Source organism: Prionailurus bengalensis, chromosome B3 (assembly GCF_016509475.1).
Source record: "Prionailurus bengalensis isolate Pbe53 chromosome B3, Fcat_Pben_1.1_paternal_pri, whole genome shotgun sequence".
Lineage (NCBI taxonomy): Eukaryota > Metazoa > Chordata > Mammalia > Carnivora > Felidae > Prionailurus > Prionailurus bengalensis.
Window position 1 is genome coordinate 90,786,981 of NC_057355.1, and position 26,988 is coordinate 90,813,968.

The 26,988-nt window shown below is 34.9% G+C and overlaps 1 protein-coding gene across 2 annotated transcripts in view; it reads left to right on the top strand.

Annotated features, from left to right (window-relative positions):
• The window catches only part of LRFN5 (leucine rich repeat and fibronectin type III domain containing 5), a 249,341-nt gene that overhangs the window by 100,615 nt on the left and 121,738 nt on the right, over nt 1-26,988 (top strand). For both annotated transcript variants that reach the window (XR_006293375.1, XM_043556052.1), the window contains exon 2: nt 23,295-23,465. The gene's annotated coding sequence lies outside the window, so the exon portion shown is untranslated. The remainder of the gene's footprint in view (nt 1-23,294; nt 23,466-26,988) is intronic.

Consider the following 26,988-nt stretch of genomic DNA (forward strand, 5'->3'; position numbering starts at 1 on the left):
CATGGACTGTGCTGTCCTTCCATTTGTACCAATTTTATGCAAGTCCCACAACTTCTTCAGTCACTGTTGGAAAATATAAATGCTTTTCAAACTCTTTTGCTTATAATAACAATCTAATTGGGGCGCCTGGGTGGCTCAGTGGGTTAAGCGGCTGACTTCATCTCAGGTCATGATCTCGCGGTCTGTGAGGGCTGTGAGTTTGAGGCCCGTGTCGGGCTCTGTGCTGACAGCTCAGAGCCTGGAGCCTGTTTCAGATTCTGTGTCTCCCTCTCTCTGCCCTTCCCCCGTTCATGCTCTGTTTCTCTCTGTCTCAAAAATAAATAAATGTTAAAAAAAATTTAAAAAAATAATAACAATCTAATTTCAGAAATTAAATGGCAGTCCAATATAATTTTCCAGTTATTCATTTCTATGTAAATTCCTGGTGCTCTACCCTCTTACAGCTCAGAGTTATTTCCAGTTAGACTCTTCAGTATGGTAGAGTGGGAGTAATATTCAAGTTGTTCTCTTTTCCCACTTTTCTTTCTTCCCCTCCCCCACTCACTGTGTCTTGGTTTCCAATGTGAGGCTGGAGTTTGGAAAAGGAGAAAGACTTGAAGATGAGGAAGAATCCTGCTTGCTTGGTACTGACATTCGCTGGTATCAGTGCTTTCTGGGATTGGTGGATATTCTAACCTGGCTTTTCTTATGAAATATTTTGGAAGTTACTTTTGTAGGTTCTGAGAGATTGGCTTCTCTCGTTATTACATAGACGATGCATTTCTTCTGGGTTGCAGTGCATGACTCTTGTTTCAGCTATCAGAAATTTGTCTGTTACCTATATTTAGGTAACTTAAAATAAACCCAGTCTTGTATGCTAACAAGAGTTTCACATATGATCATCTGGAACATAGGTACTTCTGACTCGTCACTGATAGAAGTATAACCCTCTTTACTTTCTATGTCCCTAGCCAGAATGCCAGCCAGATAGCCTCCTTACCTTTAGAAATTCTAAGCTGTGGTCCGGCATCAGTCTCAACTTCCTCTGTATCCTTTCGGAAGCACAAATCGATCTCTAGGAACAGTGCCTCTGATGTTCCTCATTGAACTTAAGAGAAAGGACTCTCATACTTCCTTTCTTGTCGGAGATATAAGGAGGAAAAATGTGACAACATTCCTATGAATTCCTGCAAGAAGCCTCCTCATTTCTTCAGCCTCAAGCCTCTTATTTACCCTACAAGAGGATTATGGGCCAAAAGTCATTAAACAGGATTTAGAGCCTGCATTCATGATCTAGGCTATATGGCTGGAGTTCTGGCTAGGGTCGTAGAAAATAAAGAGAGTTATACTTCCATCGATGATGAGTCAAACGTAACTATACTTCAGCTGATCAAATATGAAACTCATGTTAGCAAACAAGACTAGGTTTATTTTAGTTTACCCCAATATCGGTAATACAAAATGTCTGATGGCTGAAACAAGAGTCATGCATGGCAACCTAGAGGAAATGTATTCACTATGAAATATGGCTATACCTGTCACCTTTGTGCTCTTAGCTTTTGGGACCTCTCCCAAAACGAAGACTGAAAGTACCCACTTTTAATGTCTTATTAGGCATGGATAAAATGTAGATACCTTTCAATGCATATAGTGTAAGATAATTGGATTTATATTAAGAGAACTGACTATGGTCTTGGATCTGTCTCTTACTAACTTAGTGACCTTGGAGAAGTTACTTAGCCATTTTATACATCTACTTCCTCATCTGTCAGAAGGAAATACCATACCTACTTTATTAAAGCTAAATGCCTGACAGATAGTAAGTTCACAATAAGATGGTTATGGAATGTAATTCTAGAATATGTACTTTTCTGTCTTGCAGTTTGAAGTATCACTGGTACAAGTAACCATTGAGTTTATTGAATTAGCCAACCATATTATTAAATGTCAAGTTATGTACCTGTCCTTTGATTTGTTTGACATGGATTAGAAAGGGCACAGAACTATGTCTTTCACTAAAAACAGGCAAAAATACCAGTTATTGTAACTATTCTTAAGCCTTTATTTTGTACATACTTAACCTATATTGCACATTTAAAAATTATAAAATGTTTTATTTCTACAAGTAAAATTGTTTGTATTGTAGTTTTTATCATGCCATGTCTGTATGGAAGGGATGCCCTTATGAGGTGCAGTAGACATTATGGTTGATTTCCTCAAATGTATCTTACCTCTCACTGACTGCATGGTCATTTAGGTGAGTGGGCAAAGCTCCACAGCCTAGGGTTGATTAACTTGAGCCAGTCATAATAATCCCGTCTGTCTTGTTAACAACTGGTTTCAGAAACCCAGTTCTAAGCATTAGCAATTGACATTCCACTACTACTTGATGAATGGACATGTGACCTCTGTTGGGCCATTAAAACTGGTAGAAGAGTAATTTTCAGGATTAGAGAGAGAGGTTTTTGCCCTTGCATCCCTTGCAGCAGGTGCAATTAAAGAAGCAAGTGCCTCCAGAAGCCATCTTACAACCACAAAGGGGAGTAGCCTTAGGATGAAGCTGAATGCTGGACTTACAGAGTGTCAGACTAGAAAGATCCAGGGTCTTCACGTCTTTTCTCAAGTACTTTTCCTCTGGACTTCCAGGATCATCAACTGGTAGAATCCTTTGTCTTTAGTAATCATATGAAAAGCAAAAAGGACACCTCAGTAGGACTGTGTCTTTGTTGCTGTTTTACTCTTTTTTTTTAACGGTTATTTATCCAGTTTTGAGAGGAAGAGAGTGTGAGCAGGGGGGGGGCAGAGGAAGAGAGAATCCCAAGCAGGCTCCATACTGCAGGACTGGGCTCGAACCCATGGAACTGTGAGGTCATGACCTGAGCTGAAGTCTGACACTTAACTGACTGAGCCAGCCAGGCACCCCTGTTGTTTTGCTCTTAAACTGACTGTGGGTACTCAAATCATTTATAAGGGGTTTACATATGTATTTATTGAAATATATCATCTTGTTTGTTCTATTTAAGCTTTTCTATTTCAGAAAAAATTGTGTATTTTGAGTGAGTACCTTATTTTTAAGCTGATAACTTTTTAAGTGTGTAAGTTTTTAAAATATGGAAACAGCCCGACTATAGCATTCCTTTGTAGTCATGTTGCATGGTATTTTTACATCCATTATGCATATGTATATTTTAAGAAATCACTGCTAAAATTATCTTACTATTATAAGAGCTATTATTTCAAATCATCCACATGCAGCCTTTATCTTCACCACTGTTTTTATCATGGCACCATATAACTCAGTGATCTGTAACTTTCAGTTTACCTCTAATACAACTTCATTATATTCCCCTACATTCTCTCTAATAACACCTTTGTTTGTGACAAACCAAATATTGTTCAAATAATTTTATTTTCATCCTTTAAGATTTTATTATATATATAAAATATTGGGAGAGAATATATATATAATATATATACAACATATATTTAATATTAGAAGAGAAGACAAAAGACAAAAAAGCAGACCCCAAAAATATAAATAAAAACTTTTGCTAAAAGTTTTTAGTAAAATTCAACATAAGAAATGACAGATTGTGCTTGAAGACATTATACTAAGTGAAATAAACCAATCACAGAAGAAGAAATACTGTGTGATTTCTCTTATATGAAGTATCTAAAATAGCCAAACTCATAGAAGCAAAGAATAGAGTGGTGGTTGCCAGGGGCTGGGGTGTAGGAGGAAATGGGAATAAAATTTCAGTTAGTCGAAACTGATAAATTGTAGAGACCTGCTCCACAACATTGTCCTTATAGATAACAATGCTCTATTGTAACTTAGAAATCTGTGTAGAAGTTCGATCTCAGTTAAGTGTTCTTACCACAATGCAATAAAAAAAAGAAAAGGGGCACCTGGGTGGCTCAGTCGGTTGGGCGGTTGACTTGGCTCAGGTCATGTTCTTGTGGTCGTGAGTTCGAGCCCCGTGTGGGGCTCTCTGCTGACAGTTCAGAGCCTGGAGCCTGCTTTGGATTCTGTGTCTCTGCCTCTCTCTCTGTCCCTCCCCCACTCACTCTGTCTTGCTCTGTCAAAAATAAATGTTTAAAAAATTTAAAAAAAAAAAGAAAAGAAAAAGAAAATCTAATGACAATATCTGTTAAAAGAAAAAAAAGGATATTTCTTTTTTTTCAATATATGAAATGTATTGTCAAATTGGTTTCCATATAACACCGGTGCTCATCCCAAAAGATGCCCTCCTCAATACCCCTCACCCACCCTCCCCTCCCTCCCACCCCCCATCAACCCTCAGTTTGTTCTCAGTTTTTAAGAGTCTCTAATGCTTTGGCTCTCTCCCACTCTAACCTCTTTTTTTTTTTTCCTTCCCCTCCTCCATGGGTTTCTGTTAAGTTTCTCAGGATCCACATAAGAGTGAAAACCTATGGTATCTGTCTTTCTCTGTATGGCTTATTTCACTTAGCATAACAATCTCCAGTTCCATCCACGTTGCTACAAAGGAAAAAATTAAAAATAGACCTACCCTATGACCCAGCAGTAGCACTGCTAGGAATTTACCCAAGGGATACAGGAGTGCTGATGCATAGGGGCACTTGTACCCCAATGTTTAAAGGATATTTCTTTTAAATATCTTATTCAAATGACTTCAAAACATTGAAAGCCATCCCTAATTTGTCACATTTAGCAAGACTAAAACAACCTTTTAAGTTTACAGCATGTCTTTGAGGCCACCAAAATTACAAACTAAAAGCTTTTAAAACAGATTAAGACATTTATATTTCATTATCAATTAACTGGCACCTTTATCTAAAATTTATTCTAATATGCATTTGAGCTTTAAAAATGATGTTCATGAGCTCGCATGAATTGACATACGCTAATTAAAAGTACAAAGACCTATTAAATTACAGTATGTTTTAAGCAGAAAAACAGCAAATATTATCATTTTTTTCTTTTATCTTTGTTTAATGTAATAAATACACATACTCCATTTTTATAGAACATTATAAAGTTGTACTTTGTATGGCTGAGGGTAGATATAATCTGGGCCAACATGGTTAAGAAATTTAAAATTGTAAACATATTTTCAGCAATGTGCTATCATTACTGTGCACTATAATGTAATGAGCTAAACTTAGAAATTTATTGTATGCAATAATTATTTTCATCTGTACACTAATCTCATTTACCCACCACATGATTATCATATCAGTTTTTAATTCATCTTTTCCCCACAACCACAGTAAAAGCATCGTTTTTCCTACTCTTTGAGCTTTTTATTTCATGTCTAAGTAATCAGTTACTACTTTTCAGCACCAAATTCCCCAATTTTTTTCCTGCCTTCTATCAGATTATTATTTTTTAACAGTCCTTAATTGTTACTTTTATTGACTATATGAAGTCAGTAAACCACTGGGATATTTTGCCTTGGGGCTTTTCCTTTTTAAAAAAAATTTTTTTAAAAGTGTACTTATTTGAGAGAGAGAGAGACAGATTGTGAGCAGGGAGGGACAGAGAGAGGGGGAGACACAGAATTCAAAGTGGGCTCCAGGCTCTGAGCCGTCAGCACAGAGCCCCATGTGGGGCTCCAACTCACAAACTGTGAAGTCTTGACCTGAGCTGAAGTTGGATGCTTAACTGACTGAACCACCCAGGCACCCTTGTCCTTTTCCTTTCTTATTTCTTAGTAGTTTCATATTATTAGTCAAATTTAGCAGCAGTTATGATACACTTATACATCAGAAATAGAGCCTTACACTCATTCTCTCATTTAAGTTTTATGAGCACTTTACCAAGGTGCCTAGAATTAGTATCCTAATTCTAGAATGAAAAACTGGGGGATTAAAGGCCTTCACATCGGGGCGCCTGGGTGGCTTAGTCAGTTGAGCGTCCAACTTCGGCTCAGGTCATGATCTCATGGTCTGTGAATTCGAGCCCCGCGTCGGGCTCTGTGCTGACAGCTCGGAGCCTGGAGCCTGTTTCAGATTCTGTGTCTCCCTCTCTCTCTGACCCTCCCCCGTTCATGCTCTGTGTCTCTGTCTCAAAAATAAATAAACATTAAAAAAAAAATAAAGGCCTTCACATCATCCCCGAGTGATAGTTATTAAGAAGTAGGCTCAGCATAAGAAACCATGGCTATCAGATTTGGAACCCAAGGTCTTACCTCATGCTTTCTGCTTTTCATCTTCTTGCATGGCTTCATCTGTTTTTTTTTGGAAGCAGTTGACATTTGACTGCATCTTGCTTCATAAATTTTATTCCGTATGGCAGTTAGGCCTAGAAAGATATCTTCTAACCTGTCTCTTCTAACCCTTACCAGATATTTTCTATCGCCTGACACATGGAAACTAGTCAGCTGGCTCAAAAAGAAACCCAGAGGTCCTCTTTAGTTCTTCTTTTACAATGTCATCCTTTGGAGAACAATTTTTTTTTATATCTATACCTGTTTTACCCTTAGCCCAATCTATTTGCCAGGTGTTGGTTAATATTTGATAGGGATTACTATAAATTGCCAAGGCTATGTAATTATTTCAGAGTTTCTGGCCAAATATTTCTCAGTCTCCATTGAACTGTATTGTTTTACTTTTTAAAATCTCTGCAGATCTCCTAGGGAATACTTCATGGGACATGAATATATTCCTAGAATCTACTTCATGGGACATCTAGGTCACTGTATGCTGAAGACACATTCTTTTCTTCTCTGAAATAATCACTATTTACTCCTAACTCTTCAATTTTATATATATTTTGTGTTGTCTCATGTTAGGCTTAAAGCACATGTCGGACAATGTTATTGTTCAAAGTGCTAAACTGATCTCCTGAATAGAAAATTATGATGCAGTTGGTTGAAATTTCTCATAAGTTATTTATTTGATAGTCCTTATATCTAGTTATTGTTTTTAAAATCTTACTTGTACAGCCCAAGCATGTAGTACCAAGTATGATTGATGATAATAGATTAATTAGACAAAACGGGAACACATTAATTAAATAGCTTGGTTTGTTATTTGCTGTAGGACTGTCCCTATTTGGAGCTCAAAAGTAAAATACAGTCTTTGCTCCCCTTATTTACTGTTTTCAACATCTGTATTCCTAATAATCTGATTTTATAAATCTGATTATTCAAAGGAATCCATGGAACTTTCACCATTGTTTTTCTATAAAGTACCTTACTTTTTTCCTTCCCAATTCCTATCAGTTAAAGCTCTTCTTTATTAAGTTATAGTTTGGTGGAACTCCATCTTTTATTTATTTATTTTTTTAAAGGTGAGCTCTATGTCCAACGAGGGACCCAAACTCATGACCCCAAGATCAAGAGTTGCATGGTCCACAGACTAAGCCATCCTGGCTCCCCTCAATCTTTGTTAAATAAACAATAGACTATGTGAAATGTAATTCTTTACTAATGTGCATTAGAGTAAGTAATATATATATATATATCCTTTCAGGAACATTTTATAAGTAATAAGTAGAAGAACAGCTATCATGATGAATTTCCATAGGGACATTAGAATGTTGAGATTAAAGCCGGATGTGCCCTTGTAACTGTATATGAACTTAGTCATACTTTCTCCATAGTCTAAATAAAAGTGCATTCATTTTTCCTATTTTTTTGACTTAAAAAAATTTTAATGGTTACTTTTGAGAGAGAGAGAGAGTAAGAGAGGGAGAATGAGGGGGGAGGGACAAAGAGAAGGAGACACAGAATCCAAAGCAGGCTCTAGGCTCTAAGCTGTCAGCACAGAGCCCCACCCAGGGATCAAACCCATGAATCATGAGATCATGACCTGAGCTGAAGTTGGATGCTTAACTGACTGAGCCACCCAGGTACCCCCCACTCTTTTGACTTTTTAATGGCCGTTACAGGAATCAGTCACTTACCTTTCAAAGGGCCTTTTGATTTTGATGCACCATCTTCTCTGTCAGATTATTCTATTATTAACTTCCCTTCTTTACATGAGGTTCAAAGTTATAAAGCATATTTTGCTTTATACTTAAATTGTTAAAATGTATAGATATGTACCAGATAGTAATATGGGTGCTAGTTTAAAAATAGTTGCTAAGTTTTCAGTAAAAAGACTGAATCAACATAATGTTCACCAGAGCAATACATGCATTATATGCAATATATAATATAAATAAAGGGTTGTAATTGTAATATTAACATTTTTATGTAAAATCATTTATTTGCCTTTCAGACTGTTTACTAGTTCTTTATTCATCCTTACTCTCGTTTGAATGTTTTCCAGGACAGGGTTATAGTATATTGGTATTTTATGAAACCTTTGTAATACGTGAATCCTGGTACACAGTAAGGCACTTTCAGTTGAAAATGGAATATCCAGGACCTCCTGGGTGGCTCAGTCGGTTGAGCATCCGAATTTGGCTCAGGTCATGATCTCACAGTTCCTGAGTTCAAGCCCCACATCAAGCTCTGCCCTGACAGCTCAGAGCCTGGAGCCTGCTTCAGATTCTGTGTCTCCCTCTCTCTCTACCCCTCCCCTGCTCACACTCTGTGTCTCTCTCTTCAAAAATAAAGAAACATTAAAAAAAAGTTAAAAAAATGGAATATCCATTGGGCTTTTGCAGTGACAGAACTTCTATTTATCATTTATTTGGGGCTAATGACTTTATACATGCCTGGAAAACTATAATCTTAATATTGAAAATTAATTTAAAAGTCATTTTTAGTGTAAAATGGTGAGCTGTTTATTGGTAAGGTTTTACCTCAATAACATTTAATATTGAGATAAGTGTTCTATGAATTTCAAATCAGCAATTGAGGTAAAGTAGCAAAAGTCAATCACCATAGTAGAGTAAAAACAACAATAATAATAAAAATAAAAAGAAACAGTATCAACAACAAAAAATTTCAAAATATTCAGAATTGAAATCTGAAAATTATGGCTGTTCATACTGGCAATGCCTTTGGATGCATAACAGGATTCTGAGTCAAAGTCCTTTCAGTGTCTGTATGCCTAAAATATGTCAACCGTGAAAGTTGGGTTGGTGTTGGGAGGTGTGTGTGTTGGGGGGCAGAAAGTGTCGGGGTAGCCAATAAACCTCTACTACAATTGCTTTCTCTCACTCCAGAAAGGCTAGTTGCAGATACGACTGAATTTGATATTCCAGGATAGCATGGAGTTACTTACTATCTTGTGATACCTACAATGGAGACTGAAAAGGGACAGGTGGCCAAAAGAGAAAGATCAAAGAAAAAATAATTCACCCACCATAATTAGGGGTTGATTATTAATTCCTTTTTTGAAGTACCAAAACAAGCTTTACTTTTCAGGATCTCCATGTTTAGAAACACCCAGATGTTGTTTTCAGAGTTTTTTGGAAGAATCTTCTTGTAGCATTTAGGATTTATTGAGAAGTCTATTGGAAGAAAACCATCTAAATGGTTCTAAATTCATTTTAACCTTTTCTGAAATGTTGTCTATGGTGTGTTTCCTAAGAAAACCACTTTTGTTTCTCCTTAAATTCTTCTTTAGGAATTTCTTCTAGCTTTAATCACATGCAAATTACATTAGAACATCCCTAAGGAGCTTTTATTTTTTTCATTTCAGTTGGTATCTGCTTTGTTTTCATGACACTGCAGTAACATAGACCCATCCTTGTTTTCAGATCAGTCCTCATTTAGTGGAAAGATTCTGGTGATGTCGCTGGCAATATTTCTACTCTGTGTGGCTTTTACAAAATCTAAGGGGCTGTAACCTCCCTTTGGGCAATGTGCCATTAGTCACATTTACTGGATAAACTTGCAGGGTCAGCAATCAGTAAAGTACATGCAGACATAATTAGTTGGTGTTGCTTCTTTTTGAAGAAAACACAAATAAAATGGCTGGAACTACCTCTTTGAGAGTTCAGACCAAAAATTAAAAAAAAAAACAAATTTATAATTGAGAGGAAAATAAGACTGCATAGAATCACTCTGCAAAAAAAGTCTAACAGTTTCTGAGACTTCTAGAGATAGATCATCTTAATGAACTCAAATATTTTTAATGAAGGAAAAACACATCTCTGTTTATCCCTCTCAAAAAATGACCATAGAAAGTTCAACTCTAAAAATAAAATAAATTGAAACCCATATCCCTATCTATCTTTTAATAAGAGTGGAAGACATCGCATGATCCTTACAAATGTTTCTAGTCCTTTAATTAACTCTCAAATTTTGTTTACAAATAAGAGTTATAGTCTTTTTCTAGACTTCTGACTTTCTTAATTCTTCATCATTAAGCGAATCCATCAAGTCTACTGCATAAGATTGGGAAAGTTTCCAAATTTTATAGCTGTCTTTTATTTTGAAGCCAAAATATTTTATGAGTCTCCTGGTTCTAATGTTCTTAACTCAGTTGAATATCTGAGCATTTTAGATGAGAGACATTTTTATCACTTTGACAAAAATGGCAACTTTAATTTTAATGACTCCATCAAAAATTGATCAAGTATGTTGTTTTTGTGAGGCCTTTTAAAAAAATGAATGTACTAACCAATAATGCTAAAGACCCATCCATTTTGGCTTAAAAACTCCCCTTCAGCTCACCACATTAATTAGCTATTTATTTACATATGTATTTAAAAAAAATGAATCTGAATTGCAGTTAAATATTGAAAGTGAAGGTCACTCTTTGCAGTTTATCATTTAATCAAACTAACAAAAGCAATATTCCCTATCCTTATTTATTTTTTTGCAACAATAATTTCCTTTGAAGTACAGAAATGAATGTTACTAGTTTGAATGAAAATACTTTTGTAATTTCAGTAATTTCTTGAATTTGTTAGATAATACTTCAACAGCTCTTGATGCTTTCAGTACTTTTATGGAAGAAATGACTTTTTGAATTAAAGTATTGTTGATGTGTGGTGTTACATTAATTTCATGCATACACAGTGATTTGAGTCTATATGTTATGCTATACTCACCACAAGTGTAACTACCATCTATAAAGAGGTGATTCTTTACATTAAAAGTTTTTTTTCTTTATTTTTGCACTCCAGTTTTAAACTAAATAAAAGGCCCTTTTGAGGTTATTACATGGGTAGTGCCCAGTAGAATGCCCTGTAAAAAGTGAGCATTTGGTATCTAGATGTTCAGTTTCAAAAGTGAAAAGAAATTTTTTTATACAGTGTAAATGCCTTACTTTATAATCAAAATATTTGATAGTGCAAGAAATTAGTTAACTTGCCCAAGAACAGCCACAACAACAATAAAAAAAAATGTGAGCGGGGGACCTGGGTAGCTCAGTCGGTTAAGCCTCCGACTTCGGTTCAGGTCATGATCTCGCGGTCCGTGAGTTCGAGCCCGGTATCAGGCTCTGTGCTGACAGCTGAGGGCCTGGAGCCTGTTTCAGATTCCGTGTCTCCCTCTCTCTCTGACCCTCCCCCGTTCATGTTCTGTTTCTCTCTGTCTCAAAAATAAATGAACGTTAAAAAAAAGTTTTTTTAAAAATGTGAGAGCCTTGAGTCTAGGACTAAGGTCTGAGCACACACAGACTACAAGTCTTTGTCACTCTATTTTTTTCCTTTTGCTTGTGGTTGAAATTATCTAAACCTTTTGGGTTTTTGTTGGTTTGTTGTTGTTATTGTTTTTAGATCATATGAATTCGGGAGGGGGGTCACTTTTTTCTGTCTTTTTAAATTTGTCTCAAAGTTAGCATATTTGATACTTTTTACAAGGTAAGCTCCCTCTTTGTCTACCAGCTATATTCCAGGCTTTTGTGTTAATTCTTCACTTACATGATCCCATTTAAGTTTTCATGTAAAATATATTAGATGAGATCATTGGTGCTTGGGTAAAAGGACTTTCCCATAATCGTAAAGCTGGTCAGTCATAGAGTCACAATTTCAGTTATGCTCTATAGTAGCATGATGTTTGCACTGATTCAGCATCAGACAGATCTCTACCAAGTTCTTTTCGTGCTCCTGCCACCATCCTACTCTAAAAATTTTATCTGTATCCTGGACTATGGAAATCATCTCCTAACTGGTTTCTCCTCTTCCACATTGGTCAGCATTAGCCAGAATAATTTGTTTTAATATAAATTGATCATGTAACCCATTAGTTTTTTTTTTTCCCTCCCCTTCTCTGTCTCACTTCAACATTGGAGCTAAGTTTGGAAGATAAGGAGTTAGCTAGGCAAAGAAGAGGGATAAGAGTATTCCATATCAAGGAAGCCACCAATGCAGAGAGGCCTCACTTATCCAAAAGGCGAGTTGGCTTGAGATTTTGAAAGTATAGTGTGAAATTTTAAAGTTTGGTTTTGAAAATACATGGGCTAGTATGCATGGAGCTTAGGGACATGAAGAATGCTTGAAGCCAGATGTATATGTGCCTTGTATGCCATACTAGAATTTTATATATGACTCAGAATTTGTATACATTTTATAGAGATAATTATGTGGTGGCAAAATTAAATATGGAGGATATGTTGTCTTGTGATAGGACAGGAACAAAAATTCCGTTTATGAAGGTGTATTAATGTAGGTAAGAGAGTGAAATTGTGAATTGAGATAACGGTAGTGGGGAATCAGTGCGGATAGAGCTAGATATTAAGGACACTGAATCAAGAGAACTTCATCAATTCGATGAGAAATATTCGATGAGAAGTAGAGTTACTGATGCAGGTCAGAAAACCAGCACATATTTTAATAATCTAATTTCAAAAATGGCAACTTTAAGTCAACATCAGTAGGCATACATGCACATTTTGAAACTGTCTCTAACTTACATTTCCATATTAAAGTACATTTTCTGTTCAGTTTATTCATTTTTGATATATTGAGATCAATCTCAACATATATTGCCGTTAGCTCCAAAATAAATTAGGAGTGTGCATAAATGATTTACCAATTTGGCTCCTATGAATTAAATTTCCATTTTATTTCTTATTGCTCACGTCCTTTATAGTGCTATCAATTCTCTTCTTTCTTGACATGACCTGGTTAAAGTTTCTTGTGCTTGAATAACTTTTTCCAAAAACGTGTAAAATGGAGTTGAATGGAAAGAGACTTCCAAGAATCAGAGATTCTATAGGCTGTTCTTTTACCTGCTACCAAATAACAGCATGGCTTTGTGCAAATGCTTTTTGTATTTGGGTCTTGGAAATGAGATCAAATAATAGTGCTACCTGTCTTACAAGACTATTTTGAAGACCACACTAAATAATATGTGTGAAAAAGCTTTGAAAATGGTTAAGTACACACATAAAATACTGAAATTGGTTTTTATTCTGAGTTACACCTATGCAGAATCATTTGGCTAATGCATGTAATCACCCTAAAGAAGAAAATAAAATTGTGCTCTTAGAGACTTAAAGTTCACTGAGCTAATAGCACTTACAGTAAAATTTAAATGCATACATTTTTAGTTATAAAGGAAATTACAGTTCCTTTGGTCAACAATCAATATTCACAAGCTAGAACATACTGAAAAACTATTTAAAACTAAAACCCCTGCCCACACACATATGTGTTGGAATAGGAATGTATTGCTTATAGATATGTCTTAGGATTTGTGTTAATTTTCTCATTTATTGTCTTAAATATTTATCATATTATAAATCCAGTGATGAAATATACATGCATATCTTCTCCTTATTACTTTGGAAGAGGCCTTTCCACAAAGCCATACTCTCAGGGTACAGGAAAGTCAGTTTGCTTTTGAAGAAGGACCATCCTAAACCTGGCTGGATCATTAGAGACAATCTTATAAAATATTAACATTAGAAGGTATCTTCATGGCCATCTCTTCTGACCTTAAGTTCCACATAAGAATGTCATCTTTGATAACAATATAGACTGAATGTTTTGGCAAACAGTGAGCTCTAAGGCAGCCCATACTAATGTGGGACTATTCAAATAGCATGTTCCTTAATGTACAAAATCCCCATGCAGTTTTTATTCTTTATTCCAAATCATGTTCTCTGACTTTAACACCACCTTCTCCCACTCTTACAAATGATATTTTGAGGATATTGTCCCTGTTTCTTATCTTTTTCCCAAGTTTTTCATTGTAGTGGTTGGGTTGGGCCATGCTCCAGGATGTCTGTCTCCAGGTATGTTTCACAAGCGTTCAGAATGAGACACACTATATTCCAGATGTGGTTTGTTAGGGACTAAATAATTCACTGTGACTATTAGACTTGCTTTTCTAGATATTTCTTTTCTATTAATGAATGCTGAGATTGCATCCCTGAAACTATTGACCCTAAGGACCATGGAGACAATTAATACCCTAAGTGTATTTCACATAAACTGCCTTTAAAGACCTATCCTTCACCCTACACATAATAGCTTAGTTTTTTAATCTAAGCATCTTTACCTTTGGCTCTATTATATTTCATTTTGACAGTCTTGGCCCATCCATTAAACCTATGGAGACATTTTTAAATCCCAGTTTTGTGTCAGTCATAGATTCACGATTTAATAAGCACTGTTTCTTCATCCTCTTGCAAGTCAGTATTAAAATGCAGAGCAAGAAGAGACCAAGGACAGTAGGGTTACTGTCTAATGAAATAATGTATCTGAAAATGCTTTGCAAACATTATTTTCTATTCATCTTTGGTTCTGCGTCCTTCCTTCTGTCTCTTATACATGCCACTTTATAATCTGACCTTATGGAGAATTTCTCCAGTGCAGTCTTCTTCATCGTTTAACTTTCTTTCCAATAACCTCTTTGCCATCAAAAATCATTTCTAATCATCCCGTACAGATATTACTTTTAGAACTTTCTTCTCTTTTTGAGTCATCTTTTTTTCTTAGAAACTTTCTTCTCAAGTAGTAACTTCTTTGAGGTTTTTTAGTATATGATTTTGCTTTGTTTGCAGTTAAACTTTAATTTGTATTTCTTGAGTGTCTCTTGTCTGTAGGTGAGCGTGGGTGATGCTATGAGGCATACAATTATCTGTGTGATATATATTCCAGGCACTCAAAAGAGCTTATAGGCCAATAGGAGATCTAAGGTACATGATGGACCATTAGTTGTACATCGTAAGTGTGATTTCTGTCACTTCCATTCTCTTAGTTCTTCTCTCGTGGTATTTTTTTCAATGTTTATTTTTGAGAGAGAGAGCATGAATGGTGGAGGGGAAGAGAGAGAGAGAAAGAGAGAGAGAGAGAGAGAGAGGATCTGAAGCGGGCTCTGCACTGACAGCAGAGAGCCTGAGCCAGGGCTTGAACTCCTGAGCCGTGAGGTCATGACCTGAACTGAAGTTGGATGCTTAACCAACTGAGCCACCTAAGAAGCCCTTGTAAGTATGGTTTTAAGCCAGCCCTCATCCACTCCAAAGAAGTACTCCTTATGCTTTTAAACATCTTCTATGCCCATATTGCTTTTCAGCTTGCTTTCAGTGTTTTCATCTCCCAATGTTCATGTGGTCCTTGGATTGTCTAAGATTGCTCCCAAATCTTCTTTTATCCTACTGTGAGTCTACTTTGCAATTTTTCAGTAGTTCCTCAGGACTTATAGCTTCATGTTCAACTCACTCTAGTCAAATATATATGTTCTAGGGTTTTTATTATAGGCATGCTCTCTCTCTCGATCCACATATCTCTCTATATACATTAAGATATCCCACTATTTATACTTATATAGTGTTCTAATACACACTTCTGTTTATATTAATCAAAATATCTACTTTATTCATATATGCTTAAAGTATATATTTCTACTTGTATACTATACAGATATTCCTGCTATACCATATATATATAGTTCGCCTGTGTGTGTGTGTTCAATTTTCTTATATAATAGATGTATTTATTCAGATATATGCATTTTAAGTGGATGCATTTTTAAAATAATTTGTTATGCATTTTTATCAGAGCTTAAAATTGATTAAAAATGAAGAAACAGCTACCATTACAAAAACACAGAAGAATTGTTTTCCACACTACTAAGCATTTACGTCCACTCTTATGTCACCTCACATTTCCCAAACGCCAGAAATCTACATTTTTCTTTGATTATTGACTAAAAAAGGAAAATATCGATTAAGAGCAGATAGAGGCTCTACTCAACCTCAGCCCAGTAGGGCACTCAGCCGTTCGATAATTTACCCTACCACATTCCTGATAAAAATCTAATTCCTGTCCTGATAATTAAGCCACTGATGAACTCTAGTACCCAAAGCAAGGAGAAATTTAGTCCTTTTTGTTGACTAATGGATTTAAGTTTTTCCCTATTCTTTCTGTGAGACACACTGTGATCCAGATGTGATTTGATAAGGACCCAATAATTCGCTGCAGTGTTAAACATGATGTTCTGGATATTCCTTTTCTATTAATGAATGCTAAGATCGCAGCTTGCAACTGTTGGCCCTTAAAGGTCACTCTAAGGTACACGGCATACCATTATCTAGATTCACATGCAGTTGAGATAAATAATTCACAGAGATCCCATATACCCTATGCATAGTTTTTCCTAGCGGTAACCTCTTATATAACTGTGGTAAGATACTAATGTTACAACCAGGGAACTGACATGGAGACAATCTACTTATCTTAATTCAGATTTTATTAGTTTTACATATACTTGTGGGTATTTTCATTTATTTTTCTAAGTTTTATCATATATGTAGGAATATATAAACTGTCCAAATATAGAATAGTTCTATCCTCACAATTTTCCTGCTACCCTTCAAAACCACAACTGCCTTCCTTCCCACCCCTAACTCCTATCTATTATATTTAATGTTAAAAGAAGAAATGTACTCATGTATTACTTATATAATGAATATTAATAAATGGTACACATACTTTATCATATTCATATCAAAAAATAGAAGATCTGATTTCTACAAATTTATGCATGAGTCAGAATTCTGAAGAGAATACGTAATATAATGTGCATGTTCTGAAATTCTATCTAAATGTGTTTTGAAAAATTCTTATGTTTAGGGAGTATATAGGATTATTATTTCTTTATGAAATAACTTCCAAATTCACCTGTAAGAGGTGACATGAAAGGAAGGAAGGAAGGAAGGAAGGAAGGAAGGAAGGAAGGAAAGAAGGAAGGAAGGAAGAGAGAGAGTGTGGGAGGATAGGAAAGAGAAACAGAGAGACAAAGAAGAGGAGACAGGAAGGAGGGAGGAAAGGGAGAAGGGAGAGAGGGACAGTGAGACAGAGTTGGCAGATATAAAGGGTCTCAATGAATCGTGCATCATGGAACCAAATAAATGGTCAGAGGTCGATTGAGATAAGAAGACAGGAATATGCAGGTTTGCTACTGTGTAATAGTCAGCTGTGATGACATGATGTTCACAGTAAGCACTAGTGTGGTCAGTATGGGCTAATATTCAAGACATGATATCTCATCCTGATATGAAACTTAGCACCCTGAAGAAAGGAATGGGAAGAGATAAAACATCAAGGGGAAATCAGTTGAAAAATAGGTTGAAATGTAGAGATTTTTGATTTATATAAAACAAAACTTTTTTTTTGCAAGTTACATATATAGGTATGTGCACATGTGCAATATACAAATAACATTCACAATGGCATTATGGTGTTGGTTTTATTATAATCATTTTAAAACCAAGAAACATAAAGTTTGAGTAAATCCTTAAGAGTCACTGAAGACAGATGGAAGGAGGGAGGAAGGAAGGGAAGGAAGAAGACATGAAATGAGAGACAGGAAAGAAGGAAGGAATGAGGAGGAAAGAAGAAAGCACTACATGTAGATACATGTAGTTAAAGTAAACATTAAATCGATAAGAACATGTTTATATTTTCTTTTAATTGAAAAAGATTATTATCAGAGTCATAGGCTGACATGCAGATTAGTGTAACCATAATATCTGCATGCTGACTTTTGTCAAACCACTAACAAAAATGTTGCATTTTATTTTTCCATGTGTTCAAAGAAACAGAGCAGGACTGACATTTATTTTTTCAGAGCAGATCATGAGCTAGGACAGCAAGAAGTACAAGTACAGTTCTCTCCCTTCACCAAGGGTTGAAGATATGCCACTCAGTTGACTTTTGGAAGAAAAAAAAATGTTTCCAAAACTTTGAAAATCAAAGACATTTCAAGAAGTTATCTTGTGAAAGATTTATATATTGAAGTTTTTTGTTACTATTTGGATTCTTTTGATTCTGTCATTGAAAGAAAATATTAGTTATGCAAAGAAAAATGCTTCACTAGCTCTACAAATTTCAGTTGGGCCTTATTTTACACTTATTTATTTTTGTATAAGAATTTTGTAACCACAACCTAGCAAATATAATTTTTATAACTAAAATCAGATTTCTTCACTAAATAAGTTATTAATTTAGTGTTTGCTTTCTATGATGAAGAATCCATTATTGTAAATTATGACTATGAAATTTAATGAATTAATGTGTTCCTTAAAGCAATGTAGAGCCAACTCTACCTCTAGCTTCTCTCTGTCCATCCCAGGGAAGACTTTACCTTGGGTTGTATTTTATTGAATTATAGCATGACTTAAAATTATTTTCTTGAGTTGTTAACAGAAAATTACAAATGCTGTAATAAAATTTTTAGGTCACCAAGATTTATGTTTTATTTCACTGCTGAACTCTTGGTATTAGAGGAAAGGAATGATTAGTTGTTCTCATTTGCAATGTGACATTTACATTAAGCAACAAATGCTCTAGTGGTGCATTAATTTATTTATCATATGATCCTAGAGGTGTATGACAATTTGTCAACATTTGCTATAGCTGAGTATATAATACTACAATTTTATTCAGTAACACAGATGCATTTCAATATTCAACCGGTGCCTCTAATTTAATTTTTAAATTAGGTTTAACAGTACTGGTGATGAGGTAAGCATGTTTTTTGTTGTTGCTGTTGTTTTAAATTATTTATTTATTTATTTATTTATTTATTTATTTATTTATTTTAAAATTTACATCCAAATTAGTTAGCATATAGCGCAACAATGATTTCAGGTCTAGATTCCTCAATGCCCCTTACCTGTTTAGCTCATCCTTCCCTCCCACAACCCCTCCAGAAACCCTCTGTTTGTTCTCCATATTTAAGTCTCTATGTTTTTGTCCCCCTCCCTGTTTTTATATTATTTTTCCTTCCCTTCCCTTCTGTTCATGTGTTTTGTATCTTAAAGTCCTCATCTGAGTGAAGTCATATGACACTTGTCTTTCTCTGACTGACTAATTTTACTTAGCATAATACCCTCTAGTTCCATCCACGTGGTTGCAAATGGCAAGATTTCATTCTTTTTGATTGCCAAGTAATACTCAATTGTGTGTGTGTGTGTGTGTGTGTGTGTGTGTGTGTGTGTGTACCACATCTTCTTTATCCATTCATCCATCCATGGGCATTTGGGCTCTTTCCATACCTTGGCTATTGTTGGTAGTGCTGCTATAAACATTGGGGTGTATGTGCCCCTTTGAAACAGCATACCTGTATCCCTTGGATAAATATCTAGTAGGCATGTTTTAATAATAGTATTTATATAAATTCACTAAATATTTTTGCACTTAAGAAAACATTAATGTGAAACAGTTTCTGATTTTTTTAAAGTTTATTTATTTTGAGAGAGAGAGTGAGACAGAGAGAGACAGAGAGAGAGAAGTAGAGAGAGAGGGTGAGAGTGAATCCCAAGCAGACTTCAAGCATGGAGCCCATAAGGGGGCTTGATCCCATGAACCATGAGATCATGACTTGAGCCAAAATCAAGAGTCTGACGCTTAACCAACTGAGCCACCCAGGTGCCCCTGTTAATTTCCAGTTTTATTCTATATTTTCTGGTCCAAATTCTTTCAACTTACTTGTCTTAATAAAATAGCATTTTTAGAGTAGTCCACTGAAGATCATGGCTATCTTATGCCAAATAACATATTATCATATGATTATCAGATAAGTGATTAAATTACAGTGAAGACATCTGATTCATTTATTCATATATTTCAAAACAGCTGGCTTTTTGCATCATGTAGATCCAACATCCAGATGACTAAAGGCTTAATTTTTAATCATTTTCAATACAAGGTACATATAATTAAAAACTAATGAAGAGCATCTCCCTCATGTTATTTATTTTGTACAATTGGAAGTAAGATGGAGAAAGAGAAGTAATGATGGTATATTCATAATTTTTCAAACTGGATCTTAAAATTGAAGGAAATATTGGAGATTATGTTACTGCTACTTTTAAATATCTCAAGGGTTTCTTTAGTGTTTAATGTGGTAAAATTTAGGGCAACCTTAGGAAGAACATCCTGAGGGAAACAACATTAGCACATATCTGCAATGAATTTTAACCCATTATTGGTACTTTCAGATGTATGATACCTTGTGATAATTACAAGTTGTTGTAATATTGTTTTCATGTTAAGAGAGAAAGTTGAGTAGTGTGGTCACTGCTATGATTCCAATCCAGGCTCATAAGACTTTAAAGTACTACCTTTATTGATAGTGAGATTTGAATCAAAGTGTATGTTCAGACAACTGAAGAACACTTAACAAAGACATTGTAGAGGGGAAGAAAATACCATTAGGAACTTAAAGGGGTCATGATTCTGTTTTGAAAAAATAATTCCCTATTAACTTTCCGAGTTTTTTCCTGTGTTTCCTGAGTTCTTTCAGAGTTTAGTGTTGGCATCCAAGATAATTGTTGGAGGAAGAACCATATTTCTCGGGAATACATGTACATAAACAATAACAGTTGCCAAATTTTCTAAAACTGTGGAAGAAGGCCAACATAGCAACAACTTGGAACTGAGAGAGTGATCAGAATTTCTTATAAGATGTTTTATTTCAAGATATCAAGTAGAAAGGGAAATCTTAGGAAGATCACCCTAGAAAATTGCAGTATTAGAATACCAATCTAAAAAGCTACTATTTTTAGCATTGCACTGACCAAAATATATGGACTAAAAAAAACCCAGTACCTTGTTTGTGTTTCTTTACTATAGAATCCTATAATGGTTTTCTGAAATCTTCACTTACATCATCAGATATAAGAGCATTGATTTGGGGGCACCTGGGTGACTCAGTCGGTTAAACATCAGCCTTTGGCTCAGGTCATGATCTCAAGGTTCATGAGTTTGAGCCCCTCATGGGGTGGTCTTGATCGCTGTTTCAGGTGAGCACCACCTTAGGTGAGCTCAAGCCCTGCTTTGGGTGAGCCTCGCTTCTCTCTCTCCCTCTCTGCCCCTTGTGGGGCTCTCTCTCTGTTTTGCTTCCTCTCTCTCTCTCTCTCTCTCTCTCTCTCTCTCTCTCAAAAAAAGCATCTCTATCCTTACTTATCATAGCAGTGTATAAGGATATGTATTTACTTCATTTGATTCTTGGCAGAACTGGTTTAGATAATACATGTTTTGGGGCAGGTGGCACATAGTAACTGCCTAATAAAAGGTATTGTAATAAAAGGGAAAATGTTATCATTAATAAGTGATGTAACCATACATAAAAATAAATTTAGATGATTGGGATTTAGATAGGATTGAGCAGTTACTATACTCTTCATACTAAAACGAGGACATGGAAATCCTGTTGATCATCAGTCTTTTTTTTGTTGTTAGTATAATAATTGGAGGTATTTATATTTTGCTCTTGCTTTGTACCACCTCTTTACTACAGAGAGGGAACATACTCAGAGTTTCAATAATAGGCTTCTTGGCCTAAACATTTTACTTCTAGGAATTTATTATAAATGTATTCACTAATATGTGTGCATGCATAGATGTATATGGACATTGATTATATCATTTTATAATATAATTCTGGAAACTTCCTAATTTTGAATTGGGACACAGTATGAGCAGATTATATTGTATGCATATGATTGATACTCATGGATAGAATGGATAGTGTTGTTGATAGAAAATAAGAGTGATCTTCATGGTGTATGAATAAAAGGAATGGAGCAAAACAAGGTATAATATATATGTATAAAAATACACACACACTCACATTTACATATGCATAAAATATTTCTGAGGGGATGCTCTGAAATTTGAAATTTGTTTCTTCTATTGGGTATATGTCTTGCTTTGGAGGGGGATTTGCTTTTGGATTTCCTGTATTTTTATCATGCATATAAAATGTAAAAATTAGTCTAAAATATTCATGGAAGGAAATAAATAAGGCAAACAATAGCTGTCTCAGGGTGGTTGGCATATGATTGATTTATATTCATGTGTGTGAGTGGTATGTCTGAGTTATTCTCTAATTCTATAAGACACATCTTTAGTAACAAATATAAATTTTAAAAAGATAGTGTTGGTTGGCAGATTCATAAAGGTGATTTGAAGTAAACTATAATTTACTTTCATCCCATTTTACCATTAATATATGCATTGATTTTTAGCATTTCTGAGTGATTTCAATGTAAACTGTAAGCCGTAGCTCTACTTTTTTTTTAAGTCCTAATTATCAGCTATCTCAGAACAATATAATCACCCTGTTCAATTGTAACTTTGTAAGATTTTTCACACATTTTTACAAATTGAGACAGCAGAAGCAATAAACTAAACCTGAATTGTCTTTGTGTCATTTTATATGGTTCTTATTAATACCCTTTGGAATTGTATTATTCCTCACTTTTGCTTCTCCAGACAAAATAAGTGATAGCTTATGGAAAATTACAATGTCTTTCTTCATTTCAAAAACATTTTCAAAAATTCAGTCCATTCCTACATTAAAAATTATTGTGTTTGAATATTAATTGACATTACTATGTAGATTTTAGGGGAAAGAAAGTTAAATATTGTATCTCATAGAGCAGGGCCAGTTATTATTTAGGTTAACATGGGACCCTCAGCAGTAGGTAGAAATCAGCAATCTTCTGATATGAGGGTGAAACACAAGAGGCACATTTGAGTTTTCCTCCATAGACACATGTGTTTCAATAGTAGATCTTCTCTATTGACGAAAATACAGGCATCACAACGTAAGACCATTAGTTGCGTGAGGAAGGGATTTAGGAGCTTCATTCACTGCTATGTCTCCAGGTTCAGGTGCCTGGTACATATACTAGATGATGGTTAAACCTTTGTTGACATTTGTCATTTTTTTTAACATTAGCCTGCAAGTTGAACTAATTGCAATATAAAGAAAATTGAGCTATATAGCTTTTGTTTAAACTGTCTTCAATCGTGAGAAAAGAAAACTACAGATCAAAACCAGAATGCTGACCTCTCTGTTGGAATCAGAACGTATTGCACGTTCCCCCACAAAGCCTTATTATGCAAATCTATTTAAGTTCTATTTAGTGATGTTCCTGATACACTTTGAGATTGATCACACAGCAGCAAAGATGCTTTATAAACATATTTTGATACACTCTTTTTGTGCTTGTCTCCTTTGAAGACTCCCTGTAACCACTCAGCCAGGTGTTGGGAAGATGTGTAGTAGCTGAGCACCCTTCTGACACTCTCCTCAGAATCAGCTTGGAGATGCTTTCACCCTGTCCGTCTTCTTCAGCAGCCAGGCAGAGTGCTGACTCCTTCACAGCAGTGAGGAACTCTTCTGGCTTCAGAAGTAAGTAGACTACATTCAGTTTGATCATTGCCAGTGGTTTTAAAAACACTTAGAGGAGGCTAACTGGAAGTCTTGCAAATTAGTATACAAATTAAAACCAACATTGTTCATCACTAACTATCGCACTTCTATTTTGAGTTCTGTCTTTCTGAAGATACAGTTACTCCTTTTCATGTTGACAATCTGTATCTTTATGGGATTTTCTGCTATCTTTTTCAGGATTGTTTCATATGATTATCATGATTTATATTTGCAGCTTTGAGGCTTAGACAGGGGAAAGATTAAAATAATAATGTTTGCACAGGAGCAAATGGATTCAGAATGACCAAGTATTTTATTAAAGTTGCCTGGCTAATGAATTATGAATATGGGATAACATCTCTTGTCTTTTGAGTCTTAAATATCAAGTGCCCTTTCTGTGACTGTGATGTCCAGTGGTATATGGAGGGTAAGAGACTGGTGCAGAAAATGACACTTCTCTTGATTGGTTGGTTTATTGAGTGACATCTTCTCTGAGTCATTGAAGGAGAGTTTATGGCAGCTTATAAATACGCATACTAAAAAAATAAAAGAGAAGTCACAGGCAGGGAAATGGATTGAACTTGGGACATGAACAGTGTACAAGATGCATAATGTAATATATTATACACTACCCCAAAACAAATTCCCAGCTGCATATTTATCTTTGGGCTTCTTAATTACTGGGTATATCAGATAAATACATCAATTACGTGATTGTTTATGTTTATAGGATTTGAAAAGTAAAAGCGTTATCTTGGAAAATGCTCAGAATCTCATGGTTCGTACTTGTAATCCTATTACTTAGCCATTTTTTTTAGTTTACTTGGTTTAAATTTGACATATTTCTTTTTTCTCTTCTCCCAAATTCTTTATGTAGGCATCCCTTACTTCTTTTAGGGATATATTTGTCTCAAAATGTCAGCACATAGAAAATGATTATGAGTGCACTTTTCTAGACAGTAAAAGTTTGATTTCACCTGGATTGTTTATTGTGATTAGGTGCTTAGCAATTAAAACTTCCTCAGAGAGAATGGGTAGAAAATAGTTAATAACTTTAGTTTCATTTTACAACATATTACAGCTTTAGTATGCCAGCAACAGATAGGTCTGTGTTCTTGAAGGAACAGAGAGACTGTTGTTACAAATTTATTTCTGAATCATGGTGCTACCTACCGCATAGTTAAAACAGGCACTCGGTATGTCGCTAGTGTACTCAAAGTGATGTAGATGGACTACTTTTAAGATGTAAACAGAAAGGATATATTAGGTTATATTGAAGTTAATTCATTATAACTATAACTATAGCATAAAATGATGAGTCTGAGCATGTAGAAGATAGATTATGAATCATTATTTTAGTGTAGGTTTTTTCTATGCATATTTTATTACCTTGTACTCTTTTTGTGCATCATTTATTCATTTATCTTAAAAATTGCTTTTGTTATTTTTGTCCTTGAGCTTTTTATTAAATAAAGAGACTCGAGGAAGACATTCCAGATTTTGCAGATTTTGCTCTTTTTAAAGAAATGGAGGACCCCAACTAAGCTTGAGTTGATTTCACATATTTTGAAGATATGGAGATATACAAGGTTTGTTTCTTAAAGGCAACCCCTCAAGAACCTACAGAGATTTTATATGCCCAAACAATAAACTAGAAAATTAATAAATTTTTGCTTTCCAGAGATAAAGCTGACTTTTTCTAAATGAAACATCTGACTTTTGAAAGCTGTTAGCATGGGAAAGATTTACTGACATAGATTCTCTAGTGTACATCACAAGACTTAGAGAATTCAAATACATTTTCATTTACTAATGGCTATAATCAAGGCCAAAGAATTTATTTAATTAACCTGGCAATAGAAGGCTAAACAGAAATAATTTATATATTGAGAAGGACTCTTCTGAGTTAATGCTTAATTCAATTTTTAAATTACCAGTCCATTAGTCTGAAGAAGTGGAACCTCCTTTTCCCTTTCTGTTTTTTTTTTTCCTTTGGAGTAACATTAGGCTGAAAGTCTTGCATGGAATTAATCACCCTGAAAAAAAGAGAAAGTAAATACATTCCTAATTAGGTTCTTCAAATTTCAAATAGCTCATTGAAAATTCATAGCACATCCATTAAAATCCCTTTAAAAATAAATGGAATACTGGGAACTTTCTTAAGGGAAGTAAAGCATGGTGAAGTAGTAAAATAATGAGGCAATGGAGTATCTATTCGTTACTAGTGTAGGATGGTTGAAGTGGTAGTGGTTGTTATGATGGCTATTTTTCAATTAGCCTTGGCCAGTAAGATAGTACTTTTGTCTCTTTCGACTGTTCTTTCTTGTTTAACTAAAGCTCTGTGATCAATTTAAATAATAAACAATAATATCTGAACAGGAGCTGTGCTTGCCTGTCTAAATATGTACACAAGTATATGTACATCTGAAGATCATTTACTATATACGTGGTAGTAATGATAATCACTCCACAAGGGTAATATGCATTCTAAATATTCTAAGTATTCTTACTGGCATTAAATATAATATTTAAAAGACTTCTATTTTTTTAGAAACAAATTTCCCTATGTTTAAGACTTGTGCATTATCAACTCTGATCACATTAATTGACAGTGCCTTAGCCAATTAATCATTTATCAATATAAATAATAATAATAGTAATAATCAATATATTATCATTTGAAACCTTCCAGTACTTTTTAATAAACATGAATATATTGGATTCTCCTTTTATCTCTATGAGGTAGTTTAAGAAGTTATATAGGTTCTCAACCAGATAGATTTTCTTTTACACATGAAACCATTAGGTATATATCAGGTTCAATAACCCTGAAAGGTAGAGCAAAGAAGAAACATGTTAAATCATGCAGTGCTCATTTTAAAAAGAAATGAGAATAGGGACGCCTGGGTGGCTTAGTCAGTTAAGTGTCCAACTTCAGCTCAGGTCATGATCTCATGGCTTGTGAGTTTCAGCCCTACATCAGGCTCTGTGCCAACAGCTCGGAGCCTGGAGCCTCCTTTGGATTCTGAGTCTCCTTCTCTCTGCCCCTTCCCCAGCTCACACTCTGTCTCTTTCTCTCTTAAAAATGAATAAACATTAAAAAATGTTTTTAAAAAGAAGGGAGAATAAAATTCTTACAGGAAACTTTATAATGACTCTCACAAATATATGCTTTCAGTGACAGTCAGTTCCAAATTAATATATCTAAGTGCCTTAAATTTAACATGTTGCTAACTAAGCTCTTGGTCATCTTCCCAAATACTATTTTTGACATTGTTTTTCTTAAGGATTTTATTTAAATTCAAGTTAGTCAGTGTAATATTAGTTTCAGGGATAGAATTTAGTGATTCATTACTTGCATATAACACCCAGTGCTCATCCCAACAAGTACTCTCCTTGATGCTTATCCCCCATTTAGCCCACCCCCCACCCACCTCCCTTCTAGCAACCCTCAATTTTTTCCTATACTTATTCTTTCTGATATTCTTGAGTTCAGTAAATG